General features: G+C 41.6%; 1 protein-coding gene and 1 non-coding gene across 2 annotated transcripts in view; one reads left to right on the forward strand and one right to left on the reverse strand.

Moving 5' to 3' along the window:
- The window catches only part of PRR16 (proline rich 16), a 219,002-nt gene that overhangs the window by 44,314 nt on the left and 150,550 nt on the right, over window positions 1-24,138 (forward strand). The window lies entirely within an intron of this gene.
- LOC114808329 lies at window positions 19,682-19,814 on the reverse strand. Its single transcript, XR_003756175.1, has one exon. It is a non-coding gene; the product is annotated as a small nucleolar RNA SNORA7 (small nucleolar RNA).

Raw genomic sequence — 24,138 nt, forward strand, 5'->3', positions numbered from 1 at the left:
TTCCCACCAAGGACACAGAGTCTAAGAGGAAAAGAAAACAGGTATTTTAAACCCATTTTACAGATGAGAAAACTGAGGGGCAGAGAAGTTAAAATACTTGTTCAAGGTCACCCAGCAGGCAAGTGGTGGATCCAGGTCTAGAATTCAGGCCCATGCTCTTTCCATTAAGCCACACTGCCTTTCATTCAATTGTAAGCTCCTGGAGAGTGCTGATCATACATCTTGCTGCTGTTGTACTCTCCCAAGTGCTTCATACAGTCCCTCACAATTAGTAGGTGGTCAATAAATGGCACTGATAAGGAGGAGGGTGACTGATAGACTGAATCCTCTACTAATCACACCAGACCTGCTGATTTGTATCTTTGTTTTGTTTTTTTCTCATGTATCTTTTCCTTCCTCTCCCTTTCTTTTTCAGCACAGAGAAGGGGAGAAAGGAGTGAGAGGGAAGGAAGAGGAAGAAACTACTCAATCATTCATTCAATCATATTTATTGAGCGCTTACTTTGTACAGAGCACTGTACTAAGCACTTGGGAGAGTACAATAACCAATAAACAAACACATTCCCTGCCTACAATGAGCTTTACAGTCTAGAGGGGGAGACAGACCCTAATATAAATAAATGAATTACAGCTATGTACGTAAGTGCTGTGGGGCTGGGAGTGAGGATGAATAAAGGGAGCAAGTCAGGGTGATGCAGAAGGGAGTGGGAGAAGAGGAAAGGAGGACTTAGTCAGGGAAGGCCTCTTGGAGGAGACCTGCCTTCAATAAAGCTTTGAAGCAGGGGAGAGTAATTGTCTGATATGAGGAGGGAGGGCATTCCAAGCCAGAGGCAGGATGTGAATGAGAGTTCAGCGGTGAGATAGATGAGATCGAGGTACAGTGAGAGGGGTTAATAGGTCAAAAGGGCGAAGTAGGAACATAAACAGTGTTCTTGGGGATCAAGGCCTAAAGAGATGTCGCAAATAAATATTTTTCTCCTGAAAAAAGTTGGTTCCACTGAGCTAGGACTGGAGTCAGCCACACTCAACCTAGGACCTCCCCGTCCCCCGCCCACACATACCTCACCATTTTATTCTGTGATTACAGGTAGTGAGATTACAGGGAGTGGCATTAATACTCCTGTGGCACCACTCAATTTTAAAGTGATCAATGGAATAAGAGAAAATGAAAGAGTTCATGTTTCCCTGGCACTAGGGGTTTAGGTTTCCTGGGCCAAATCAGCTTGGTTCCTGCAGTTACTGTAGGCCACAGCCAGATAAACCTGCCTTTGAATGTAGATTGTAACAAAGTAGTTATTTTCTGAGTGCACAAAGAAGAAAAGAAGCATGTTTCAAGTACTGTAGAGCTCTTTTTCTAAAAGAGAGAATGAAGGCTGAAGGGACAGATATGAAGTGCCATTCTTGTGCTTTCTCATCCATGAGGATTCACAGAGGTCCACTCCCCTCCAAGAGAACCCTGACTCCATGGGGTAAACAAGGTGGATATCAATTGGTTCCTGCAAACAGAGACACCATTCAAAATATTTTCCATTCTATTGAAATTGGGAATTGGTATCATTCTGCTTTTAGGAAACATGGTGATTTGGAAAATTTTGAGAACATCAATATTTATTTTGCCTTAGGCAAACCCAGAAACCACGTGGGTCTCAGCTAAAGACAGCAAGATGAGTATTTTTTTTCTTGATTTAGGGACAGTAACATTGTAGGCTCACCAATGAATCTACGCTTTAGCATGGTAGGAGAGTTTCCGTATGTGGATGAAGCTTAGAGCTATGCCATGTAGGGCTACCCATAATGGAAGGTCTAAGCCGAAGTGTCAGATAAAGTCGATTTACCTATGCTGGGCAGTAGTGGCATGGGAAAGAGTTAAAGGCGGATGATCAAGTGATCAAAAAGTTGATCAAAAACAACAGCAGAGACTCAAGTGTTTACTGAGCAGAAGAGGGCAATGGTAAACCACTTTTGTATCTTTATCAAGAAAACTCTATGGTTACACATACCAGAATGACTTTATGACAGAAGACGGGTCATTCTGAAGAGGGTATGTCCATGGAGTCATTGTGGATAGGAAACAACTCGACGGCATTTGAAGAAGAAACATTGTAAGGTTAAAACTTCTTAATGGTGTGAGATCTGAACCTTAAAACAGATGTCACATTTGACCTCTAAATAGTTCCACTAATCTATCCATGTTTAATATCAACCAGTCAGTATCAACCGACTCTGTTTCATTGTACTCTCCCAAGCACTTAGTTTAGTGCTCTGCATTCTGCACTAAACACTTGGGAGAGTCCAATGTAACAGAGTTGGTAGACATGTTTCCTGCCCACAATGAGCTTATGATCTGGAGGGGAGACAGACTTTCATATAAATAAATTACAGATATGTACACACATGCTGTGGGGCTGGGGGAGGAGTGACTAAAGAGTACAAATCAAAGTGCAAGGGCTATTCAGAAGAGAGTGGGAGAAGAGGAATTGGGGGCTTAGTCAGAGAAGGCCCCTTGGAGAAGATGTGAATAAGGTTTTGAAGGTGGGGAGTGATTTTCTGTCAGCTATGAAGAAGGGCTTTTGTGGGGTAGAGGTCGGTGGTGAGATAGATGAGATCGAGGAAGAGTGAGTAGGTTAAAATTAGAGGAGTGACGTGTGTGGCTTGGGTTGTAGTAAGAAAGCAGCGAGGTAAGGTAGGAGGGGGCAAGGTGACTGAGTGCTTTAAAGCTGATTGTAAGGAGTTTCTGATTGATGTGGAGTTGGATGGGTAACTACTGGAGGTTCTTGATGAGTGGGGAAACATGGACTGAATGGTTTTGTGGAAAAACGATCTTGGCAGCAGAGTGAAGTATGGACTGGAGTAGGGAAAGACAGGGGGCAGAGAGGTCAGTAAGGAGGCTGATGAAGTAATCAAGGCAGGATAAAATAAGTGCTTGGATTAACGTGTGGATGGAGAAGACCGGTTGGATTTTAGAGATGTGAAAGTTAAACCAACAGGATTTGGTGATAGTTTGACTATGTGGGTTGACTGAGAGACATGAATCTAGGATAACACTAAGGTTGCAGACTTGTGAGACAGGGTGGATGGTGGTGCTGTTTATAGTGAGGGAAAGTCAGGGAAAAGACAGGATTTGGGTGAGAAGATACGGAGTTCTGTTTTGGACATGACTGTAGTATTGTAGTACTAATAATTATGGTGTTTACTCTGTGCAAAGCAGTGGGTTGAGCACTGGGGTAGATACAAAATAATCAGATAGGACAGGGTACCTGTTCCACATGGGATTCAAAGTCTAAGGAGGGGGGCAAGTATCATCAATATTTGACAGATGAGGAAACTAAGCCACGGAGAGGCTAAGTGACTTATTCAAGGTCACACAGGCCAATGGCAGAACTGCACTAGATTGTGGATCACCTGACTCTCAGTCCCAAACACTTTCTACTGAAGATCAAGTGGCAAAAAAGGATCACAAACAGTGAGGACCCAAATCAATGAACTTCCCATCTCACCTTCTCTCAGTGGGACTTGGGTTACAAGATGAATAGTTGGCGAGCTGAAATGGGGTAACCATAAACAGGTAGGTCCAAACAAAAGCCTTGAAGAGACAGTGAAACAGCATTTCAAATGATGTGGTATAACGTGGGATAATTGGGAAGCAGCATGGCCTAATGGATAGAGCATGGGGCTGGGCTTTAGAAGACCTGGGTTCTAATTCCGGCTCTTCCACTTGACTTTTTTATGACTCTGGGCAAGTTACTTAAGTTCTCTGTACCTCAGTTTCCTCAACTGTAAAATGGAGATGTAAAACCTTTTCTCTCTTTTATTTAGACTGTGAGCCCCATGTGGGACCAGGGCTATGTCCTACCTGATTAACTTGTATCTACCCCAGTACTTAGATCAGTACTTGCCACATAGGAAACACTTAATAAAATACCATAAAAAAATTGGGAGACAGCAATAAAAGACAAGTAAGCTTGGCAAGGAGCAATCTGAAATGAGCTAATTGTCTTGGAGCAAAGGCTTCAGAGTATTCATTACATCTGGATGGAGAAACATAAACATAATTAGGCAGTTCAGGAAACTTAGGGGCAATCCTAATACGCACAAGATACAGGAGAGATTGTCAGTAAGGTACGGGTTTTATCAGCTGCACCTACACACAGTCACAAAATCTTACCATCACTATTGTCCTTGGCAATTACTCTTCCCCCTTTCAAAGCCTTATTGAAGGCACATCTCCTTCAAGAGGCCTTCCCTGACTAAACCCTCCTTTCCTCTTCTCCCACTCCCTTCTGCATTGCCCAGACTTGCTCCCTTTATTCAACCCCACTCCCAGCCCCACAGCACTTATGTACATGGCTGTAATTAATTGTTTCTATTAATGAATGTCTTCCTCCTCTAGCCTGTAATTCGTTGTGGGCAGGAAATGTCTGTTTATAGTTATAGTGTACTCTCCCCAAGTGCTTAGTACAGTATACGACATAGGGGATAGTGCACCCCAAAGGTTGTGGGTTCTAATCACAGCTCCAGAACTTGTCTGCTGAGTGACCTTGGGTAAGTCACTTCACTTCTCTGTGCCTCAGTTTCCTCATCTGCAAAATGGGGATTAAGACTGAGCTCCATATGGAACAGGGACTATGTCCAACCCGATTTACTTGTATCCACTCCAGCACTTAGTACAGTGCCTGGCACACAGTAAGTGTTTAACAAATATGAGAATTATTATTATTATCACAGTGCTCTGCACACAGTGAGCACTCAATAAATACAATTGACTGATTGACTGAACCCAAAAGACATATATTTGTATGTACAAAGATGCGTATAGTTCTTATCTTCTTGACATACATTAATGCAATTCTCAATTCTAAAAATAAATTGTTGAAACAACTTTATTAATTTAGGGAACTGTTTTCAAAGGTGAAACATTCATAATTCAAAAGAGTGTGTGCAACAGCCTATGGGGGGAATAAATCTTTTGAGGCCATTTGGCACTTAAAATCTGACAAGTGAAAATCATAGACCTTCAGCACACAGGAGACAGATGGAATAAGCCATTTTTTAAATTGAAGCTATTAGCCAATGATAAAAATGGGAAAAGTGATTCATCCTGGGATAGAGCAATTAGCTCTGTTCCCCACCAATCAGAGCATCAATCAATCAATTACTCAATGATATCTGTTGACTGCTTACTATGTGCAGAGCACTGTACTAAGTGTTCGAGAGAGTATAATACAACAGAGTTGGTAGACACAATCCCTAACCACAAGGAGCTTACAGTCTAGGGGATCAAATACTGGTTCTTCAGTTCTAATATGAACTTCAATCCCAAGACACGTGCTACGACAGCCGTAGCATGCTCAGAAATATGGAGGAAATAGAGGCCTACTAGGGGAGGAGATGACAAAAAGAGTTGCCTTGATGAATGATAATAATTATGGCATTTGTTAAGCACTTACTATATGCCTACCACTGTACTAAGCACTGGTGTAGAAACAAAATAATCAGTCATTGTCTCACATGGGGTACACAGTCTAAGTGGAAGGAATAACACATCATTGGTGTTAAATGGCTTAACCATGTTGGGGACTGTGAGGCTATTGATTTGCATATCTGTTATTTCACCCTCCTTATTGTTACCCCAAATTTGACACCATCCTCCAGGACCGATATCTTGACTGAAATTAGGTAGGCACTCTTGAGAGAGTTCATGCAAAAACAATGGTTGTGTAGTGAGGATGATACAATTGTGTATGGTAAGTCACTTCACTCTTAGACTTCAGTTTACTAACAAAGCTTAATAGTTATTTATTTGAAGTATATCTCTTCAGCTGAGTGATATCATGATGCTATTTTGCTGGAAAATAGCAATATAATCACCAATTGGTATAAAAGAGTATGGAAATGAAGAATTCTAAAATATTTCCTTCCCAAAGCTAGGCATGTCAATTAACTTTATTAATGCAGGAAGTATCTGTAATTCAATGTTCAAGTCTTTTATAAGAAAATGGGAAGAGTATTTTGCAATTGAAATATAGATTAATGCCTTTAAGTGTTCAAAAACTATGCTCTCATTTTCAATTGAATTCTCATATTTTTTATTTACTTTTCCCTAAGAAGTGAAAAAATGGATTTGTAATCAGGGGACAAAATGCCACAAGGGATGGGGTAGTTTTATCCTGTATAATCACCCTCTTTTTGGATTTCTTCTTTTACCTTGTGAAACCCTAAACCCATGTGATTTATGAGCACCAAAGGTCAGATTTTGTGTGCGGACCATATATCTTCTTGCCAGATCTAGCCCTGCATCTGTAAGACAACCTTGGACCATGTGCTTCAGAATATATTAGAAAACAAAAATTGGCTGGATATTTGGGAAATTGGAATGCAAGTGACTTTGAGTTCTTGGAATATGTCTCAAGTGGATGGATTCTCAGGTGGAAAAATGTTGCAACATTACCAAGATTCTTAAATCAACCAGAATCTGATAGATTCTGCAATCTTGTGCCTTGCTTTAATGGGAGCAGGGAAAAATGGCTGGAGTGTCTGAAAATTTGATACCCCAACTTTGTTGTTAAAGTCTTGAGGTTCAAATAAGCACTGAAATGCATGTTGAAAACTCTATCATACTCTCTCTCTTTGGACTGTATTCCACTCCCAGGTATGGTAGCCATAGAGTAGTAGTATCTGGAGGGTGTATTTTCTTTGGAAATTTATGAAAGCTTTTGATGCACATTCTAGGGAAGGTTCTTTGAAGCACTGGTTAAGAGGCTGACTTTTGTCAAACACACCCAAAAAAATCATTTTTATTTGTCCTCACCTGAAGATGCATGTTTTAGGCATTGAATGTTGTTTGTGGTGTTGAGTGCTCTAAGACAGCCAAAAGGAGAAGACAAACATCACATTTAGCAAACATCACATTTTTCCCTATTGAGTGGCTCCCATGAATGTGGAATTTACTTCTTTAAAGAATACGAGACCAAAATCAGCACTATTCCTGGGGTCAGACCAATGGCCCGTGCAGCCTAGTACGGTGTCTTTGATAATAGCAGTAGGAATCCTGGAGGAACCGTGTGAAGGTTACCCTCCTGACCACCCACCCTATCTTTCCCCTCTACATCAAATAATACGTATTGAAAAATGTTAGCCGTGGTGATATCTTTGAGCTGCCTACCCTCCAACCCATTAATTTTCACCGAATAGAACCCAATTTCCATGGACTTCAAGAACACAACTACCGCATTTTTACAGAAGTCACTGTTAGTTTATCTGTCCGAAATGAAACCTCTGTCAAACAGAGACCATTTGGTCTTCTGATTGGAAACTGGACTATTTCAATTGCCATCAGTGTTCGGCTGTGTGACATTACTAGCCAATTAGAATTTTTAAAAATAAACTAGTCATGATTCCTGACCTATAGGAGCTTACCACCAAAGTTACTCTAGGTTTGGTTATCCTTTCATTGATTGACTCCTAAATATTTCATTTTCTCCACTCTGCCCTTGGGATAAAAATATGGCCTGTGAATGCAGAGGAAAACCAAGGACAAATCATTTGTGATTGCAAGAACCTGCTGTGCTTCCAGGTGCTAAATAATAAGATTCCATATGCTGTGTCCAGTTGTAGATTAGAATTCAGTTTTCAATAAAAATGCTTAAAATTTATAGGACTTGACAGTTAAAAGTGCTTTTCAGGTGATATTCCCAAGGAGCAGAATGACTGTCTGACATGTTTTTCACTGTACTGCAGAGCCTATCAATATGGTCTTACTCTGCAAGTCCTATCAATGAAAGAAGAGATGCATGGCCTGTGAAAAAACCCTTGGGATCCATCAGTTACACTATTCTCCTGCTTCTGTCTTTTTATGATTGCAATCAGAGTTGACTTCACATGTACAGTGTGAAGAAGATGAAAACAGGAGACTCCACTCTTCCTAGTGGTGGAGAGTGTAGGGCAATGTGGGGGTTCCACCTTAAGCTAAACTGACCCTTGCCCTTTTCTAGTGGTCTTGGGCTGTGTTACTAAGCTACAACCAGTGACTGTGCTCTGATACACCCTGGGCTTCTAGGGGCACTGCACTGTCCTGACATGGAAAGCTTTGTGTTCAGTAAAGCATCAGCAAAATGTGCTGAGGCCAGAATACTCAATGCTGGGTGGGAGGGGAGCTCTGAAAAATCCAAGATCACAGCCATTATTAAGTACACCTGGGAAGTAGTATGGCCTAGTGAAAAGAGCATAGATCTGGGAGTCAGAGGACCTGGGTTCTATTCTGGACTCTGCCACTTGTCTGCTGTGCGACCTTGGGCAAGTCACTTCACTTCTCTGTGCCTCAGTTACCTCATCTGTAAAATGGGGATTAAGACTGTGAGCCCCATCTGGGACAGGGGCTGTGTCCAGCCTGGTTACCTTATATTTAGCCCAGTGCTTAGAACAGTGCTTGGCATAGAGTAAGCCCTTAACAAATAACATAATTCTTATTATACCTGACTGTAAAAATGGGGCAACAAATCAGTCAAGGATCTTGTTCTTCCAAGTTCTTCAAAAAAGACATAAGTATGGGATGACTTCAGCACAATGATTACCTGGAACAGCTCTGATTCATAGGTAATGGGAATGTTTGATAGTGTCCACCCATTCCGCCCAGTCCTTCTCTAACAGGCACCCAGTAGCATGTCACCAGCAGGTGCTATACTGTGTCAAGAAGGTACAGTGCCTTTAAAGATTTTACTGTATTGTGGGTCCTTTAAGCTGGGAGGTGTGAAGGGGGGAGGAAGAATAAGGATTCATTCTACTGTTGAAAAAGCTGTTAGTGTGGCTGCCCCATCCAACAACACCCTCTTAGGTTTTCCCATCTTGCTCTATGAAGCAGCATGGCATAGTGGATAGAGCATGGGCCTGAGAGTCAGAGGACCTGGGTTCTAATCCTAGCTCTACCACTTGTCTGCTGTGTGACCTTGGACAAGTCACTTCACCTCTCTGTGCCTCAGTTACCTCATGGGTAAAATGAGGATTAAGACTGTGAGCCCCAAGTGGGACATGGACTGTGTCATACTGGATTAACTTGTATCTACCCCAGGGGGGTAGCTGAACCTCTTTAACCCACTAAAATATGACTGAGAAACATCTGATTTTGAAAAAAAGATGAGCCTATTGCGATGCAAAATCCTCTAATTGCACCAAACAGCAATCGGAGGAATGGTAAAGAATTGTCATTTCTGGAGTTTTTATATAAGACTTTTAAAAGTCACTCTACTTATGAAAACTTCAGAATATGATTTAGCATTTTGCTGCAGCGCCTTCCCCTTTTTGTTGTTGTTTTTGTTTCAAAGTTTTCTTTGCTAGCAAGTACTATTTACATCAACAAGAATCTCATGTTTAATGTTACTTCTGCCTCTTCTTACTCTACACATATCTTCTTGAAGATCATAGTTGAAATTTTTTATGGTGCTTGTTTAGCTATGTGTCAAGCACCATTCTGAGCACTGGGGTAGATACAAGTTAGGTTGGACACAGTCCCTGCCACACATGGGGCTTCCAGTCTAACTTGGAGGGAGAATGATTTAATTCCCATTTTACAGGTGAGGTAACTGAGGCACAGAGAAGTCAAGTGACTTGTTCAATCGGCAGAGCTGAGATTAGAACCCAGGCCTCCCCTTTTCTAGGAGCAGGCTTTTGGCTTTAACTTGCATTCTTTTTTGTCCTTCTGTCTTCTCCCTCTAAAAGAGTATATACTGTTTCCTTAAGGGAAGGGGAAAATGGAAGAATATGAGAAGACATGAGGAGTGGTGACAAATAAATAATAGATGATTTGATGAATCATTAGTGTGCCTGTTTGACATTCTACCTTGGACTGTCAGTCACCTTTTTCAGAGCAACCGCATAGAAGAGAAACCTATTCAGTACCTTCAGTGCATCACTATCAGTGGGTGTTCATGCCTGAGACATGAAACACTTGTTTCTTACTTAACCAGTGTTGATTCCATTTCAAATCAGTTTCTTCAACTAGGGAATGGATCAGCGACCTGGGAGTGGGATAGTTCTTGGGGGTCATTTGTCACCCACCTGTGGCTCTCAGGACTGGAAGTCAGTATTTCCCAAAACCTAGATTTGCCCACTCTTCTTTGGAGGTCAGCTACATTTCCCAAAGGTTGACTACAGCTGCAGCCCTTTGAAATCATGTTGGGTGGTGGCTGGACACCTGTAAGAGGAATTCTGCAGGGGGTTGACTTGTGGGAGGGGACTGGAAAGGAAAGGGGTGCCGCAATAGCCCGCTAGAGGTTACGGAATGAAAACATTATAGGACCCAGCTACATATATATTTAGAGAGAGAAGTGCTCTCTGGGTTTGAAGGTGACACAACTAAGGGTGAGATTATATCAGTATATATGGATATGGCTGTAAAACTAAGGAATTGACTAGCAGTCCCTTCCACGTCGGGTATGGATAAAGATTGCTCCTTGCTGCATTGTACTTTTTTGTGCACTGTGTCTGACCATGTTTTTATTTCTCCTCCTTAGTATTGCTCTCTTCCTGAAACCTCTAGTCTGCTTCACCCTATTTCTGATTGCTGCCCAACAGACTGACCCATCTAATGCTGCTGCTTCCCAACTGTCCACTGCTAGCCATAAGGGTTGTGGTTTGACTTCATTGCATCTTTAAAGCGCTTCTTCTTACTTCCTTCTTTCCAGTTTCCCGTTGTCAGCTCACCAATCAGCAATGTTTTCCAGAACCTGCTGTTGTCCAGTCAACTGCCCAGTGAAGGTGTGATACCAGAAGAATTGCCTCAAAGCTGTTTCTGTCTTCCAGATGCTCACTGCTGATTGATTCGGTCTTGTTATTTGCTGTCTATATCTACACTTACATTTGTTTCGGGGTTTGGCACATTAATGCAGCATTAAGGTTGCCAGTCCTTGTCCTCTATAGCTTTGGTACTCCCTCCTCTTCAGTGAAGCTGGTTCTTGAATGACAAGTGGTTTATCCAACTCCCTATTGCTCTGGATCCCAACTTGACACTTACACTGGAACATGAACCTGTCTCTCTATTTTTACTGTTGAGTGCCAACAGTGAGGTAGGCAGTTAGGTTTTTGAATAATAATAATGAAATTGAGGTATTTGTTACTATGTGCCAAGCACTGTACTAAGCACTGTGGTAAATACAAGATCATCAGTTTCCACAAGGGGCTCAGAGACTAAGGGAGAAGGGAGAACAGGTATTGAATCCCCATTTTGTAGATGAGGAAACTGAGGCCCAGGGAAGTTGAGGCTTGCCCAAAGTCACACAGCAGAGAGGTGGTGGGGTCAGGGTTAGAACCCATGTCCTCTGGCTCCCAAGGCCTTTCCACTAGGCCATGCTGCTTCCCAGGTATGAAGGTATGAAACAAGTTGGATAACCAATTGAGCCTGCAAAAGCTTTTGGGTGGAAGACCAACAGTGCACAGAGCAGATCCAGTGACAAAATATTTGGTCAAAGATAGAACGGTGAAGTAATTAACTTGTAATCATGGTGGGATGAAGGCGAATGAAAGCATGTGGATATGCCTGGTTTCCTCCTTATGTAAAATTTATCCTGCATAAATTGTTGAGATGAATTATAAGTCTCTTTTGATAGCAGCTTTAATTAAAGACATTGATAACACCTTGATGGTACAGTAGCTGTCTGCATTGCTGCAGTAGTCAATATTTTGCCCAGTAACAGTGTATTTTCAGTTATTGGAAGACTAATAATTTACATATTTTAAAGGAGAGAAAAATGGAAAAGCAGTATCAACATTGTCAATCTCCAAAAGCAGATGCATTACAGGAAGTACTTTGTTTAATTAGATATTCAAGCTACAAAATTATCCAGAGATTTTTTTTAATGGGCTAGGGAATTGGTTTAAGTACCAGTCTGCCTATCGTTCTCAGTATATTCCTAAATTTAAAATTTGTGTCTTTCTACAAATGCTTCTATGGCCTTGTTCAGCTACATGGCTTTGTTCAGCTAGAGAAGCGATGTGGCTTAGTGGAAAGAGCACGGGCTTGGGAGTCAGAGGACTTGGGTTCTAATTCCCGCTCTGCCACTTGTCTGCTGTATGACTTTGGGCAAGTTATTTCACTTCTCTGTGCCTCAGTTACATCATCTGTAAAATGGGGATTAATATTATGAACCCTCTGTAGGACAACCTGATTACCATGTATCTACCCCAGCGCTTAGAACAGTGCTTGGTTCAGAGTAAGCACTTAATAAATACCATCATTATTATTATTACATGAATATCAAGGACTGCCTCACTCTCCCCATCTTCAAAGTCCTACTAAAATAATATCTCCTCCAGGAAGGCTTTCCTGATTAATCACTTATCTCCCCAACCTAACCTCCCTCCATTCTGCATCAAGTATGCACTTAAGTTCATACCTCCCGAGTATGCTGATACTTACCCTATTCCCACCACCACAGCACTTATTTACACATCTTTATACTCTGTGTCTTCCCCTACCTGTAATTTATTTTAGGGTCTACCTTACCCACTTGATTGAAGCTCTTCAGAGGCAGGTACCATGTCTACCAAACTCTACTGTATTCTCCTAAGGGTTTAGAACAGTGTTCTGCACCTAGTAAGTTCTCAATAAATCCAATTGAATGATTTATTTCTCCCCCAAATTCCCCATGACTTTCTTGACAGGACTCTTGCTTTAGATTCTTATATCTGAGATTCTTTCAGAAGGTAATTTCCTCTGGCATTCGAGCCAGTGATACTTAAGCCAAGACAGGTATCTTCTATCTTCCAATCAAAGAGTAGCAGAACATTTTGCCCATGCTAACCTTTGGACCTATTTGGGAGTTGAGAAAATAAGCCCTCATCTCTTCCCTCTCCTATCCTCCATTGGGGAAACTGTTCATATGGAATAGCGCTTGAGCTCACTGGTTCGAATGCTCAATAATGTTCTTTATTCCAGTTTGTGGGTGGGATTTCCAATGATCAGGTTAAAATAATGAAAAAAAATTATTAGCCATTTGCTTATGTGGGAAGCACTGTCCTAAGCACTGATGTAGACCTCAGGCAAGTCACTGATCTCCTTTATGCCCCTTCTATAGAGTTTCCTCTTCTATAAAATGGGGATTCAATACCTGTTCTCCTTCCTACTTAGACTGTTAGCCCTGTGTGGGATGAGAGCTGTGTCCAGCCTGATTATTCTACATCTACCCAGCACTTAGTGCAGTGGCTGGCACATAGTAAGTGATGGTGGCACAGAGAGGTTAATTGACTTATCCAAGGTCACACAGCATACTAAATATGATTGAATGAATGAACGGTGGCAGAACTGGAACTAGGCCTCAGTCTCTTGATTCCCAGACCTGTGTTCTTTCTACTAAACTGTCTTTCTGGGATCAAATAAGTCATTCAAACTGTGAGGTCTAATCTTGTGGTGATTTTCAGTTTGGATTTGGAGGAAACCACGTGCACCTGATCTCCTTGAATGTCACTTGCTAGAGAAATAGAGCTTGGGCGGTTTACTAAAGTCCAACCATTTGCTCAAGGTCACTCAATGCACCATGGGCAGAAAGACATTAGGAATCCAACCTTGTGGAGATTTCAGTTTATTCCTTAGATAACTTGAGTTGTTCCACATACAGTTAACTCGTCATTATTAGGTAGCTGGACACCTAGATTTTGGATGCTCCTTTTCCTACCTGTGGTCTATTCTGAGCATGTTAAAGCCATTGGCTCATTTGCCAGTGAGTAGTTGGGGGAAGGATTTACAAATCTGTACAATGTCTTGTTTATTAGAATCCCAGGTAAAAGATTTAATGGAGGAGAAGATTGAAATTCTTGGCTTAAGTTTGATCTTTTCGATTATCCAGAGATTTCACTCACCTTTGCTCTTTATCCTCATTTACCATCATTAGTCAGCATATGACTAAACCTGACTGAGGAAAGCAATTTGGACTCACTGTGAAGTTATGACAGTGACCTTCAAATGAATTGCAATGGGGAGAAAGTGGAGGACCTGACATATTGTACTCTCCCAAGCATTTAGTACAGTGCTCTGCACACAAGTGCTCAAAAATGCAACCTACTCACTGACCAACTGCCTAGACTAGAGTGGAGGTAGGAGACTTTGTAGTTCTGACAATGACTAGGTGGGGTTAGACCCAGCTCTCAGGCTGCTGCAGCAACTGGACCTACCTACCTCTAGGAAAACCCAAATATCTAGTTCCAGCAGAAATGGGGATGAGGACTTGCATCCCTAGATGGAGGATGACTGCATGTGAGGTATTTATGAGTCTACCAAGGGAGTATGATTTGCTTAAGAGACTTTAAGCACGTTGCGAGCAGGGAATCTGTCTGCTTATTGTTGTACTGTAATAATAATAATAATAATGATGATTATGGTACTTTTTAAGCACTTACTATGTGCCAGGCACTGTACTAAGAGCTGGGGTAGGTATAAGCAAATTGGGTTGGACACAGTCCCTGTCCCACATGGGGCCACAGTCTCAATCCCCATTTTATAGATGAGGTAATTGAGACACACAGAAGTCAAGTGACTTGCCCAAGGTCACACAGCAGACAAGTGGCAGAGCCAGGATCAGAACCCACGACCTTCTGACTCCCAGGCCCATGTTCTATCCACTATGCCATGCTATTTCTTTACAGTGCTTTGCACACAGTAAGTGCTCAGTAAATATGATGGAATGAAATTGTCTGGTGTTCTATCAATTCTGAGGTGAAGGGGTTGAACTATGGTCCAACAGGGCACCCCCTTCCCTGCCCAGTCATATGACACCATCTAATGAGGACCCCCAGGCCCCTGAATTCCAGGCCCATACTTTTTCCATTAGGTTATGCTGATTCTCATCACAAAAATATTTTCATCATGTCTTCAGAATCCCAAAGAACTGCAGTGTCCTGTCAGGGAGCCTTTGGCCAAGGAAGTATGATGATATGGATTTGCGAAATCCTCAACTAGATAAAGTCACTCCTAGAGGATCCTGGGAAATGGTTTTAGGGCCCAAAATATGACCACATGAAGGTTTATTTCTTCTTTGAAATATTTACCAATTTTCTGTTGTGTAAATGCCATCTAACTTCTGGGTTCTGGAGAGGAGGGATGAATTTTTCTGCAGATTCTTGGTAATTTGCCTCATTTATAACCAGACTGATATGACATATCACAGTCTGATTCATCATCTGAAAGAAGCAGAAGGAAGCAAAGGAAAAAAAAATTAGAGTTGAGAGCTTGGGAAGGGAATGGCAGGGATGACCAAAGGGAAGAGTAAACTAGAGGATATGCCTTCGATTAAAGAAAATTGACCAAAATAATGGACGGCCCCCGACTCTGACCCAATACACCCCATATCATTTTCCTCTCCCATTTTATCCCTCTTCCCAATCCAACAAAAACATAGGCTGCTCAAATGACATAGGTTGCAAATACAAGTCTCAGGGAAAGTTTCTCACTCTAGTATCAGATGGTTTGGAAAACCCCACATGTCTGAATCATTATTTTCCTCAGCACTTTGAGTGTGTACAGTTTGATTTCTGCATCCTTGACAGTGTTTTCACTTTTTTTTAATGCTTCACAATTTTTTTTGTAACAAAACTATTCAGAATTTCTTAAATTGGTGCCCATTTGGTGGAGAAAAGCACTTGAGGGAATGTAAAGAAGAACCAATTCTCTATTCAGCATAATGGAAACATATAAATATTTAATCTTTCTATACATATTTAAATATGCAAATATGTCTCAAAAGCATACTTAATTCATTGGCGTGGTGCCGCTGCGCTGTTGTACTGCAAGTTGATGAGACAGTGATAAAAGAGTGACTAACCAATGTCTAATGAGTTGAAGAAGTCCATGTTCAACTTGTTAACAGCAACTAGTCTAACTAAACATAATTAATAATGTTAATTATAGCAGAAACCCAATCAAGAATGAGGTTGTTTTTGTTTATTTCCTCCTCGAAGGACTTATTTCTCTTTTTGAGTGTCTTGTATGGTACCTACTTGACAGAGATGATTTTGTAGATTCAGATCTCTGGTTCCCAAACCCAGAACTCTAGGGTTTGACATGCATTGGTGGCACTCTCATCCAGGCAAGTTTAAACATAAAGCAGGGGAAGAATCAAGTTATCTGCTCAGTTTTTTCAAAACCCTCCAGAGAAGGAGACTTTACAACCTCAACCGGTAATTTGTATCAGAGACTCACCATACTGACTCTTAGGGCGATTGTCATAATGCCTAACTTAAATCTCCTGCAGAAGTTTTTGCCACACCCTCCTTGTACTCTGCTCAAGGGAAACAGAGAAAAGCTGTTCATTTGACAATAACCTGCCATTGCCTTGAAGGTGGCTATAAGTCCACCCTTGCCTCAGCCTTCTCTTTTCTAGGAACAATTAACCCAAATCCTTGGCCTTGTGTAGTGAGGCCTTTTTCCTCAAACTTATTATTCTTGTCTCTCTCCTTCGGGTCTCTTCAAGCCCTTCATAGCTTGATGATTGGAGTGTCTGGAAGGTGGGTTACTGGGGCAGAAACTGCTTCAATGCTGACCTTCCACTTCATGCATTTCTGTTTCCACTAAATCAAGACCAGTGAGTTCTGAACATTCAGCGATTCAGTAGAATGGCCTGAAATGGGCTGAGACATCCAGAAAGGGGATGAAATGTCATCGTGAGACACATTAACACATATCATTTTAAAAACTCATGGTGTGGCACCAAAATGCTTCAAGAAAACAGTTTAATAGTGTTTATTTGGAACCTTGACAAGTTTTCATATTTACTTTCAAAGTTAGACTTAATTTAACTAGTAAAATGCAAGTCACATGCTCTTTCCTTCACCTGTTGTAAGGCATTCACAGGATTGAGTTTGGCTATTTTATTCCCTTCTGGTTTTTCCTTTTTTTATGAGGCACCACTAGGCTAAATGGCCTTTGAGGGCTTCGGTAAACATGTCCCTTCATCTTTTTTTTTTTAAATGGTATTTGTTTAGAGCTTACTATGTGCCAGGCACTGGTCTAAGCACTGAGGTAGATACAAGTTAATCAGGTTGAATGTAGAGAAGCAGCGTGGCTCAGTGGAAAGAGCACGGGCTTTGGAGTCAGGGCTCATGAGTTCGAATCCCAGATCTGCCACTTGTCGGCTGTGTGACTGTGGGCAAGTCACTTAACTTCTCTGTGCCTCAGATCCCTCATCTGTAAAATGGGGATTAAGACTGTGAGCCCCACGTGGGACAACCTGATTCCCCTATGTCTACCCCAGCGCTTAGAACAGTGCTCGGCACATAGTAAGCGCTTAACAAATACCAACATCATTACTTCATGTCCCACGTTGGGCTCTCAGTCTTAATCCCCATTTTACAGATGAGGGAACTGAGGCACAGAGAAGTTAAGTAACTTGCTCAAGGTCACACAGCAGAAGTGGCAGAGCTAGGATTAGAACCCAGGGCCCTCTGACTCTCAGGCCTGTGGTCTAGCCACTCTAGGCCATGCTGCTTCTCTCAAGCAGTCTCCCCTCTAGACCATGAGCTCCTTGTGGGCAGGGATCATGTCCACTGAGGCTATTCAATATAGTATCAGCCAGGTTTGCCAGGTAAGCTGAAAGACTGAAATGTCATTAGTAATTTTTAATGCCCTTTTCCCCAAATATCTTTTCCTTTCTCTATAAGTGAATGGGATGAGGCAACAAAATTAAATGTGAATAAAGAAGACTGTAGTAGATGCTGAAAGAAATATTAAGGGAAGTTCTGTCATCTTCAGTCTTTTTTGGTTTGTTGGAAATTGGGCTATGATTTTTAAATAAAAGTTCTTTTAAAAAAAACTTCCATCCTCATACCCTTGAAAATGTTCTGACTTCTGCATTCAGCTGGAGTTGTCTCCCTTTTTCTATTGGATATGATCTGAAGTAGTTTGTTGCTTCTCAACTCAGTGATGAGATTATTAAAAGAATAAAAGATATTTTATTCATAGCTTATTTTTCTCAGTAATGCAGCATTAAGAATATGTTTCTATTATATTATAGTTTTCTTTTAAAAGCCAACATAGAAACAGTCTTTGAAGCTGCCATATCAGGTGATCACTGACTAAATATTTGACAGGACTTTAGACAGTAGAGGCTTTCTTTGACTGAGATTAGCAGCTGCAGCACCACATGTCTTGAGGAGAAATAGCCACAAAAATGCTTCAGAAAAGGATGAAACAACTCTCAAAAGTTCTTTAAAGTGTTATTGTTCTTTCTTTGGCTCCATTTAGGTCAAAAAGATTCCTTTACCTTGTGGTTCTACCTAGCTGGTAGCTCAAGGAAGCGTACTGTTATCAAAAAAAGGAAAGAATATGACAAACAGAATTTAAAGAAATAAATTTAGAAGCTCTTTTGTGTCTAAATATTTCAGCCAAACCCCCACACTCTGCTAGTCTTTATGATTCCCTCCCAGGACCAAGATTCACCACATCTCTCTTGCAGATTGCAACAGCGATCCCACAGCTTCATCTGGAGATATGAATAAATAACAGACATTGCCAGCTTTCAGAGCCTCAGGGTGTGGCAAATAAAAGGTACAAATCCAAGTGCAAGGACAATGCAGAAGGGAGAGGGAGTAGAGGAATATATCTAATGCTATGTATGTATATATCTATATCACTATCATTTATATTCAAAGATGACACCCCTTTCAAAGTTAATCTTTGGGAATTACAACTCTAGTTGATTTTCTGATGCAAAACATCTTCATAAAAGTAAGATGCCCTTGTGTATTTAATGTGCATGTTTGAGCTCTGTCATTTTCTAGTCTAGCTCTGTTTTGTGCTTCAGACCGACTATGTTTTTGTTTCTCACTGCAACAAATACTCTAGCTTAACTTGGTCTGTTGCTTGAATCATCTTGTCTTCCCCCTTCAATGTCTTTGGACCTCATCTTCTGACTTCATCGCATTTCTGGTTCCAAAAGACCTCTTTCTAAGCCCGGTTTCCATTAGTCTCTAGAAGATCGAAGGGTTATTGCCATTGAGACATGTTTCCTAAATGCCTACAATGCCCCCACTTCCCTCCTTCTCCTCCTCTGTAGAGACTATGAGTGAATTCTCCAGATTTGTTTAGATCCACACCAGCTCTGTCTCAAAGAATATCTTTCTCTACCAAACACATGTCTTGCTTCTTTCCTGCTTGCCAAACATTCCTCTATAGTACTATTTTATGAATCTCAATCTGCGTGGTGGCAAGGGACAGAACAGTGCAACTTAAAAGATAAGTATTTGAGAAGTAGCATCACATAGTGGAAAGAGCACAGGTCTGGAAATCAGAGGATCTGGGTTATAATCCTGACTCTGCCAAGTTCTTGCTGTGTGACCTTGGGCAACTCACTTAACTTCTCTGTGCCTCAGTTTCCTTAACTGTAAAATGGGGATTAGATATCCATTCTTCTTCCTACTTGGACTGTGAGCCCCTTGTGGGACAGAGATTGTGTCCAACCAGATATCTACCCCAGCACTTAGAACAGTGCTTAATATAACAAGAGCTTAATATAATAATAATGATAATAACAATAATTATTTATTATGAACCCTAAATCTTGTAGTGATAGCTAATTCCCAGCATAGTCTCTGAAACACAAAGCTGATAGTGATAGCAGTAGCCTAAGGAGTTTCTCTTCTCCCTTGCTCCAGTTGTTGCTGCTTCTCTCCCTTTTATTCATTCATTCAATTCAATCAAGTTTTGATTTGTAGCAGATTGCCTTCCATTCACTAGCCACTGGCCAAGCTAGGAATGGAATGCATTCTGCTTGACTCTCCCTCCTCTAGCTGTGTCTGGTAGAGTACTGGAAACTCTCCAGGTGCGACCCTGAGAGGGGTGTGGCACATAGTATGTGCTTAATAAATACCATCATTCCAATTAAGGCTATTATTATTATGCTGTCATTTTAAATTCTGTTTTCCATACTATGTCTATACATTCATTGCTGGAAATGTAAGTTGACTGGGTAGCAGAATTTATCAACTACTTCTGTGTCTGTTCTGTGTCGCTGATGAAAACCCTTGGTTGTGTGTAGGGCTTCCCAGATGTAGGCTGGTACATCCCTTTGGTTTTCTTCAATTTATTGTCAGTTGTAGCATCCTGCTGAATCTGCGAGCTATAATCATTTGTAAGACTTTTTGGGTATGTGCCTCTAGAGCACAGTCACTGAATATAGCAGTTGCTGAATTGCTCCCTCAAAAACCTTTGAATATGTTCACAGACTATTGAGCTGGAAGAGTTTTCCAGTGTATTAGAAATGCATTTTGCTGCTATTTTGAAGGTTTCTCATTCCATCAACCATAGCAGCCTAGAATAAGATAATCATCATCACCATCACCATCATCATGGTATTTGTTGAGCACTTATTATCAAGCACTGTACACAATCACTTAATACAGTGCTCTGTTACACAGTAAGCATTTAGTAAATACTACTGACATTGTACTGGGCTAAATACAATGCAATCAGATGGAACATAGTCCCTTGTACCCCATGGGGCTCATGGTCTAAGGGGAGAAGGACAGGTATCATTTACAGATGAGGAAAACAAGGCAAAGAAAAGTGATTTGCCCAATGTCACACATCAGACAAGGAACTATGATTTGACCAACCAGTCTGATGTGTCATAGACTAAGACTCTTGATTAATTTTTCAGGACAGCTGAACTTGCATTACAATTTCCAGAGCCCTGGTTTATTGTTCCATCAATCAACTAATGGTATTTATTGAGCATTTACTAAGCACAGAGCACTGCACTAAGTACTTGGGAGTGAACGATGCAATGGAGTTGGTAGACATGATCCTTGTCCACAAAAAACTTAAGGTCTAGATGGGGAAGCAGACACCAAAATAAATTACAGATAAGGGAAATGGCAGAGTATAAGGATAGGTATATAAGTGCTGTGGGGGTGGGGAGGGGTAGCAAAGTGCTTAAGGGGCACACACCTAAAAGCCTAGGTGACACAGGGGGGAGGGAGAATAGGCTGGGGAAAAGAAGGGTTAGTCAGGGAAGGCTTGTTTTAGTAAGGCTTTGAAGATGAGTGTGATGGCCTATAGGATATGAAGGGGGAGGGAGTTTCAAGCTAGAAGGAGGATGTGAGCAAAGGATTGTCAGTGAGACAGACAAGAGTGAGGTTCACTGAGTAGGTTGGTGTTAGAGGAGCAAAGTTTGCAGGCTGTGTCATGGTAGGAGATAAGCAAGATGAGGTAGGAAAGGGGGACATGATTGAATAGGGTTAAAGCCTATGGTAAGAAGTTTTTGTTGGATGCATAATGGATTGGAGAGAGGAGAGACAGAAGGAGGGGAGGTCAGTGAGGAGGTTGATGCAGTTGTCAAGGCAGATTTGGTAAGTGCTTGGATCAGTGAGGTAGCAGAATTGGATCAGTTAATCAATTGTATATATTGAGTGCTTGCTGTGTCCTGAGCACTGTACTAAGCTCTTGGAATATAACACAAAAGAGTTGGTAGGCACGTTCCCTACCCACAAGGAGCTTCCAGTTCAAAAAGGGAAACAGACACTAAAATAAATTATAGATATCTACATAAGTGCTATGGACCTGAGGGTGGAATGAATATCAAGTACTTAAAGATTATAGATCCAAATGCATGGACAACACAGAAGGGAAAGGGAATAGGAGAAATGAGGGCTTAGTTAGGGAAGGCCTATTGTTGTGAAGGACTTGGTAACAGTTGAATGAAAGAGATGAGTTGAGGATAATGCCAAGTTTGGGGGCTTGTGAGGGGAGGATAGTGGTGCTGTCTACAGTGATAGGAAAGATAAGGGGAGGGGAGGGTTTGGGTGAGATGAGTTCTGTTTTGGATATATTAAGTTTGAAGTGTCAACAGGACATCCAAGTAGAGATGTCATGAAGGCAGGAAGAAATTCAGCATGTCAGTAGATAGAGCATGGGCCTGGGAATTAGAAGGAGCTGGGTTCTAATCCCAGCCCTGTCATTATCTGTGTTGGATCTTGGGCAAGTCACTTCACTTCTCTGTGCCTCAGTTACCTCATCTGTAAAATGAAGATTAAGACTGTGAGCCTCTCGTGGGACAGGGATTTTGCCTAACTCGACTTGCTTGTATCTACCCTAGAACTTAGTAGAGTGCCTGGTACACAGTAAGCACTTAAACACCACAACTATTAAATGCACATCTGTAGAGAAGGGGAGAGGTCCGGGCTGGAGAAGTAGATTAGGGAATCATCAGCATAGAGATGGTAGTTGAAGCCATGGGTGTGAATGAGTTCTCCAAGGGAATGGGTGTAGAAGGAGAATAGGAGGGGACTCAGAGCCAAGTCATGAGGGATTCCCACATTTAGTGGTGGGAGGCAGAAGAGGAGCCTATGAAAGAGACTGAGAATGAGTGGCAGAGAATTAGGAAGAGAAGCCAGAGAGGAAAATGTTTATGAAGTCAAGGTTGTATAACATTTTCAGGAGCAGAGAATGGTCCACAGTGTCAAAGACAGCTGAAATGTTAAGGGACATTAGGATGGAATAGAGGCCGTTGGATTTGGAAAGAAGAAGGGGGGGGGGGGGTTTTAGGATGGGGGTACATGAGTATGTTTGAAAAAAGTGTGGAAGAAGCCTTTGTAGAGTGAACAAATGAAGATGGTGGTCAGGGAAGGGAGAAGGGAGGGGGAAGGGTTTTGATAAGGTGAGAAGAAATGGGGTCAGAGGCACAGGTGGAGGGGATAGATTTTGAGATGAGGTGGGAGATATCCTCGAGATACTGTAGGGAAAGACGAGGGAGGGACAGGAGAGGAGCAGGGGAGATTTTAGGGAGGTCATGCCTGATGGTTTCAATTATAACAATCAAGTATGTGACCAGGTCCCTGGGGTAAAAGCAGGGAGTTGCTAGGGGCCAGGGCGTTTGGGACTGTGCCAGGAAACTCTTATAGCTCCCATTCTCCCCCAAGCCACTTTGCCAAAACAGGGAACCAACCTGGTCTTACTAGGATCCTCCTGGGGACTGGAGGACCACCCAACTTTGGGAATCTTCTCTGCTGAGTTAGGCATTGTTCATCCCTGGTAAGCCATGGTCCCATCCCTATGGAATGCAGCTTGTTCCCCAAGAAACGGGATGGTTGGGCCTGAAGTGTTCAAGTCGACATTCTTCCTTCAACCTGACTGCCATTTTCCCTGTATTCTTAAGTTCTGGCCTCTTGTCTTAAACAATGAGTAGTATTTATTAAATGACTACTCCATGCAAAGCACTGTACTAAATTCTGGGAAGAGTTAGAAGACATGATCCCTCCCCTCAAGGAGTTTGCAGTCCCACCCGGGAGACAGACACAGAAATCATTTACTGATAGGAGAGGAGAGGATAAAGATTGGAAGGTATATGAGTAAATCCTAAATACAAGAATATTTAAATTACTATGTACAAAAGTGCTAAGGTAATAAGTAGTGTGGGGATAGTAATGATAATAATAATTATGGTATTTGTTAAGCTCTTACTATGTGCCAAGCACTGTTCTAAGCACTGGGGTAGATACAAGTTAATCAGGTTGGACACAATTCCTGTCCTATATGGGGAATGCATGCACTCTTAATTCCCATTTTACAGATGAGGTAACTGAGGCCCAGAGAAGTTAAGTGACTTACCCAAGGTCATACAGCAGACATATGGCAGAGCCGGGATTAGAACCCAGGTCCTTCTGATTCCCAGTCACGTGCTCTATCCACTAAGTCACACTACTTCTCAGAACTAGGGGATCTGACCTAGTTCAAAGAAAAAATTAATCAGGGAAAGCCTGGAGGAGATATGATTTCAAAAAAGCTATGAGAATGGACAGATGATAGGGTTTATATGGAAAGGATGAGGGGAATTATTTATGTTTCAAGGTCCTCGTGTCCCTGATGATGCAAGGCTGGAAGTATTTGTTCTTTGGCCTCCTTTGAATCTGCCTGATCCTTATGGGTGTCTCAACTTTGAGTCCCCAATAAGTATACAACGTTAATGAGCTCTGAACTCCAGCTAGTGGGCTAGGAACCCAAGTCCAGTAAAACAGACAAAGGCTAAGGATGAATTAGCCGTTTTCAAACCCTGATTCATTTCTTCTGAATGCTCAGTGTTCTCTTCAGGATTTCTTATTATTTCTTATCACAAGATTTTCTTCAGTTTTAGGCACAAGCTGTTCTTTGTCCTGTTGGCTTTGTTG

This window comes from Ornithorhynchus anatinus, chromosome X5 (assembly GCF_004115215.2).
Source record: "Ornithorhynchus anatinus isolate Pmale09 chromosome X5, mOrnAna1.pri.v4, whole genome shotgun sequence".
Taxonomy (NCBI): Eukaryota; Metazoa; Chordata; class Mammalia; order Monotremata; family Ornithorhynchidae; genus Ornithorhynchus; species Ornithorhynchus anatinus.